Raw genomic sequence first — 5942 nt, 5'->3', positions numbered from 1 at the left:
CACACTCACATATTTGGGGACCGACCGTGTAGAAAATAAACACGTGGGATAAATAAAGCGCAGGCAGGGAGCAACGGCTGCCCCGGACAGAAAGCGGAGGTGATGCTGCTCGCAGCCCACCCCTGGCTCCCCACCTATTTTATTTCTCCAGGAACGCCTGGCAGCGGGCTGTGTGGCCCCGGTTCAGCCTGCGGCCCTCGGCGTTTTAACTGGCCTGACCCCGCGGGGCTGGGGCCAGCAGCTTTGCTGCCGGCCAGAACCCATCGTCCCTTTTGGCAGTGATGTGGTGAGCCAAGCCCAGATGGAGTTGTTCCCCGTGCAGATTCCTTCCGCTGCGTCCCTCTTTTTCTTCTTTTCTTGTTCCTTTTGGCACTTACTCGTTTGCAGATTGGTCAGAGTTAAAGGGTTGCGTCCTGGTGGCAGTTTGTGCTGGCCCCGTCGATAAATGCCAGCTTTGCTGGACACGTGGAAATGGCACCAGCGAGACGACAAGAGTTTCTAAACAGGCCGAATTAAAAATGAGCAACTCTTGTGCGGGTGCTGGGTCCCTCCCGCCCCTGAGGAGCCCTGCAGCAGGGCTCGGGGTTCTGGTTGTCCAGCCGGTGTGTTTGAGCAGGGCTGCTCGGGGTGCCTGCGCCCCGGGGTGGGACCAGGGCCATGCAGGGCCAGCACAGCAGCAGTCCCCGCCCGTGAGGGAGCCCGGGCTGGGCGTTCAGCGCTGGCAGCTTGGGGAAAGAAAATGGAATTTGTGCTTGTGAATGGAAATGGCTTTGGGTGACAGTCCTGGAGAGGATGGGGGCGGATGGTGCTGCTGCTGTCGCGTTGTTTCTCTGTGCAGAACCTCGCTGCTACTGGTGAGGTTATTGTGCACTGCCTAATTGCTTCTGGATGATGTTCAGGCACCAAAGTGCCGCGGGAGCAACTCTCCAGGCTGGCTTTTAACTCTTTTGAGGGGGTGTAACTTGTGGGTTGGTTGCAGAGGGAGGTGATCCAGGCAGCGCCAAGCACTGGGGCCCTCGGGATGTGGGCAGCGGGGAAGTGAGCCATGAGGTGCAACAGAAGAAGGATTTTACAGATCTTAAAAAAAAAAAAAAAAAAAGAAGTGAGGATTCAAACCTGCAGTTCATGGGGGAAGGAGAAGAGGCATCTTCAAAGAATTTGGAGTAGTGGGGCGGAGCAGGATGGTCCATGCAGCTGCGGTGCGCGCGCTGGCGTCCAGGATGTGCACAGAATAAATTAACGTGTGTAACCAGCATCAAGAGGGAGGCAGGTGCGTATGAAAACAGCCCCCAGAGCCTGTAGGACTAATTGCCTGGCCAGCCTGGAGGAGCGGACGGCATTTAAGAGCTGTGGGGACCTTTCTCTGCTCTTCGGTGGAGACAGTGTTAATCAGCCGGGCTTAGCGGCGTGCGGCGGTGTCAGGGAGGAGCAGGAGGGCTGTTAAGCACGAGGAAATTGCTTGCTGTCTAGATGGGCTTAACACAATATAAACCACACAGTAACGGAAGGTTAAAGCCCGAGATGGTGAACGAGCTGCAGTTAGCCAGCACCGTGATGTTTTTCCCGCGCGGTGTTGCTGGAGCTGAGGCTGAAGCAGTGTCCAAGCACCGGCCGCCTCCTTGGCACAGAAAAGCCTCTGTGACCTTTCAGAGCTGACGGGACGGGTGTGTTGCTTCTCCCTTCCTGCTACACTGTCACCATCCTTTTTTCCATACCAAGATTTCGGAATGGAAGGAAACCATCTCGGAAGGAGCTTGGGAGCAGAGACAAGCCAAGCCCGAGGGAGCAGGTTTCCTGCTGGAATCCTTCGGGGTCCAGCTCTGCCCGTCGTGCCGCTCTGCTCGCATCCTCCCCTCCCTCCCTCTTACCCTGGGCCATGCCAAGCACCGCCGTGGCTGATGTCTCCCCATATACAGGGAATATTTCCCAGTTTCTGAACTGGGAGGCAGGACTGCAGCATCTTTGCTCCCCACTTGGCAGCCCCCGGTCTTGCTCAGCCGGGGGTTGTGAACTGGCCCCGTTAATGCATTTCTAGCTGTGCCGTTTATTTGTTTGTTCTCTACTAAAGCACCCCACAAACCCTCCGGTTCCTAAATTCCTCTTCTTTCTCCCATTGGATTACGCCTGGCGTATGGAGGAACCTGGGCGGGGAAGCCCGAGTTGCCTCTCTGTGTTTTCCCTCTCTTCAGAGTGTTGCTAAGGGCACACGTGGTGAGGGCACGGGCTGCTTCCTTATGGGTGCCCTTCTCAAGCTCTTGCTTAGAAAAGCTGTTTGCCTAGAAAAAAAAAAATAGGGGTGTTTTGTATTGGGGAAGCGCAGGAAAACCTGTCCAGACTCTGAGCAAAATCAGTAAAACAGTATTTTAATTATAATTCATTATTGCAATGTTTTATTTTGGAACTGCACCTTTAGATAGTGTGCATCCCGCCCGAGATGCCGGGGTAGTGTCCCACAGCCTTCCTGTGGGCTTTTGTTTAGTTTAGAAAAGTAACTAAAAGAGGGTAAAAAAAGAAGCAGCAGAATTACTGACTGTCTTTACAAAAGTAAAGGGTTTTGGCCAAACCTATTGCTATGTAAATAAACAGAATTTCTTTCTTTTTTTTTTTTTTTTTTTTTTTTTTTTTTTTTTTTTTTTTTTGTTGTTGCAAGTTCTCCCCATGTATTGAATTTCCGTGCTCGGTGACAAGGCTGGATCTGCCTGAGTGAGCAGCGATTGGATTCAGATGGCTTTGAGCTGCGATTGGTTTTGCTTTGGAAAGCTGGAACTGTCCTTGGAGAGGAAGGTTTGGACCTGAGCTTGAGGCCTTATTCTCTAAAGAGCAAAAACCTTGCAGTCTGATTTATCTAAGTTGTTAGCGTTCCATGACTGTGCCTGGAAATTATTTTCCTCCTTTATTTATCCTGTGCTTAAGGTGTGTGTTTTAATACACACCAACAACCTGGCAATGGCAGCTGTCATTCAAACAGCTCGCCTTGTCTTCGCCAGGGTCTGTGTGTAGATCTGGACATGGGCTCTGGTTCAACTGGTTTATTTTTCTCCCGATTTTCTCCCTGGAGAACCCCCTCCCGAGCGCAGCCAGTCCCCAGGAGCAGAACAGAGCCCCCGCGCTCAGGCTGCTCCCCCCAGTTGCTCTCTCCCTCATTTCCCAGTTGGAGCTGGCAGGCAGCGTAGGTGTGGGCACAGCAAAGCCTGACTCTGAACACGGCGAGCACGAGCCGTAAACTGAGACTAACTTGGAACTGAGTTCAGTCATAAAGGATAAGCGGCTTTATGGCCGCGTTCAGGCTGTAGCTGTAAAGGCTAAATAAAACCATACCCCGAGCGATGGAAGCTGTCGGCTGGGGAATGGGGTTTTTGTGCAAGCAAAGGGCGACTATTGCAAATCACAAAAAAAAAAAGGGAAAGGGACTGAATGAGGGGAGTGTGAAGAGAAGGGGGGGTTGGCTGCGATCAGCAGCCCGAGCCCCTGCGTTTCCCAAAAGCTGTGTCGCTTCCTCCGTGTCGCAGGTGACCGCTCAGGTGTGGGGCAGGAGAGGGGGAGACGCGAGCTCCACGGTTGCTCCAGGCCCGGCAGAGCCGGCAGCGCTGGGCCAGGACGCGGGATTAGGCCACGCTGGTTCCTCGAGGCTGGAGCCTCAGTTGCCCTGAAAATACCAGAGCTCCGAGCAGTGAGTGCAGGTGGCAGGTGGGACACAGGGGCTCATCGCTTCTGCTGGTTTCTCACGGGCGTCACCCCGAGAGGGGTTTAGTTCCTTCCGGCAGCGCCAGTCCCTGAGGCTGGGTGAGTTTTGGGAACGGCAGGAGCTGAGCTGTCTTCGTCCTGCGAGTTGGCTCCTCGGCCGCGGGGTGCAGGACAGCGGAAGCGAGGAAGGACCCGCGACGTTTTGCTAATGACATCCAGATGGATCCACAGAAATTGTTAGCATCTCGGAAGGAAAACAGAAAAAACCACGGGCTGCAGGGTAGAGGTGATTTGAACGGTTTGGGAAGGGCGGTTTGGAGGAGAAGCGTGGGGGTCCCCGGGTGCCATGGGCACAGCTGGGAGGGTAAAGGCAGTGGGAGAAGCTCTGCTTCGCGGGAGTCCTGCGCAGCGTGGCTGGGAGCAGCGTCCTGCCCAGCAGTGTGTAACTGAGCCTTTCCTAACAGAGTTAGGCCAGCGTTTGCTAATTTGAGTCTAGAATCCCCTTTTGATTGCGGCACATCGCTGAGGTACATGCGGGTGCCCATGCACCCTCCCTCCCAGCTCCTGATCTGCAAAAGGAGCGGCTCCATGTGGGATAATTTCTGCAGAGAAACGGTAGATTTGGGGTGGTGGGGAGTGGTTTGAGCTTGGCCCAAGCTTCCCCACCCCTGGAGCGGCGTGAGGCAGGGGGGTGGGAGGTGTTCTGGTGGTCACCGCGGTGCACCAGGTTCCTCGGTGCGGTTGGGGACAGCAGATGGTCCCGAGGGGAGAGACTCGGGGCCGAGGGGGTGGTGGAGATGCTCCGGGCCTTGGGTGATAAACGCATCGCGGTCCGGCGCTGGAAACGGGGCAGGGGAGGGTGTGAGCGACCAAGGATTCGTATCGGAAACACCGTGGTGTAAGGGCTTGGGAATTCAGCGTGGTAAATGCGTTTGCCTCTGCTGTTGCAGGCAATGTGGGAAGCAGAGTTTCCTGCAGCACCGATTTAGTGGGGAAGGGAAAAACCCCGAGAGCCCGGAACGGCCGGGGAGAATTAAGCAGGTAAACCCATTACCAGCGACCACTTCTTTGTGTGGGGATTATGCTGAGGTTTAAGCTGCAGCTTCCTGATGCTCAGTGCCTCCGGAGGAGCCAGGGCTGTGAGCAGGGGCCTCTCCCCGCTCTTGAGAGGCTTGACCCGAGAGCTGGGATTAGCGGTTGCCACAAGCCACCCTCGCTAGCCAGAACAAATTGCTGCGTGCGCTTAGAAACAGCCCAACCTGCGCAACCCGCGGCGACGCTGCGAGGCGGAGGTTTGCCAGACCTTGCTCTGGCAGATTCCCCCATTCTCCCTAAAGTGACCTTCGCCATGGAAACCGCTCGCTTTAATTAACTGATTGACGCTGTCCCGCTGACCAGAGGTTCACCCCAATTCCCCCTGTCGCTCGGGAGCGCCGCTCTAAAACCAGCGCCATGGCCCCCGTGGGAATAGACGCGCTGTCCCGTGGGCTTATCCCAGTCAGCACATCACTGACTGGTCCGGCACAACCTGCGCTTGAGGGAGGCTGAGGACGGTGAGGAGGGAGGTTGTGGGGTGTGCAGAGGGAGGGGTGGGGGCACGGGCAGCGCTGCGGCACCCCGGGGTCAGGGAGAGCTGGGGGGATCCAGGAGCCAGGCTCGGGCTGTGGCTGCGGGGGGTCCCTCTGAGGGGACGATGCTCCAGAGCATCATGGTGCCCTCAGCCCTGGCCCCAGTCACCCCCCCGGCCGCCCCACGGCTCCCACCGCCCCGAGACGTGTGTGTCCTCCGGCAGCCTGGCCGGAATGCCAACCACAGGAAGGCAGCAGAAACCCAAGCTTCCCTTTTGCTTGGATTCCCGTTGGTTCCCAGAGTTTAATAACAGATTATTTCAGGCTTCCTTGCCTCGGTTGTTTTGGCTTTTCGGGCTGGGGCCAACGCTGTCTCATGGGCAAAGCCGCCCTCGGGCTTGGAGGAAGAGGAAGGAGAAGCCGCTTTGTGGGATGAGTGTGTTCAGCCTGTGATCAAGCCCTCCCGAGGCTTGCCAGCAGTGTAACCCCCCTCTACCCTCCCTGTTCCCCACGGGGGTCCCCTGCCAGCCCTGGTCCCATGGCAGGGCCGGGGGGGGGGCTGCAGCACCCCTCACCCCGGGCTGGCCTCCCCCAGGGGGGGACCCACCACCTCCTGGGCCCCTCTAAGCTCCCTCTGGCTCCATTTGTCAGCCAGATGCTGATCCAGATGTTGCCGCTCCGGTGTCTGCC

The sequence above is a fragment of the Athene cunicularia genome (genome assembly GCF_003259725.1).
Source record: "Athene cunicularia isolate RWA chromosome 13 unlocalized genomic scaffold, athCun1 chr13_part1, whole genome shotgun sequence".
In the NCBI taxonomy this organism is placed as follows: domain Eukaryota; kingdom Metazoa; phylum Chordata; class Aves; order Strigiformes; family Strigidae; genus Athene; species Athene cunicularia.
Note: the sequence above shows the minus strand (reverse complement) of the source record.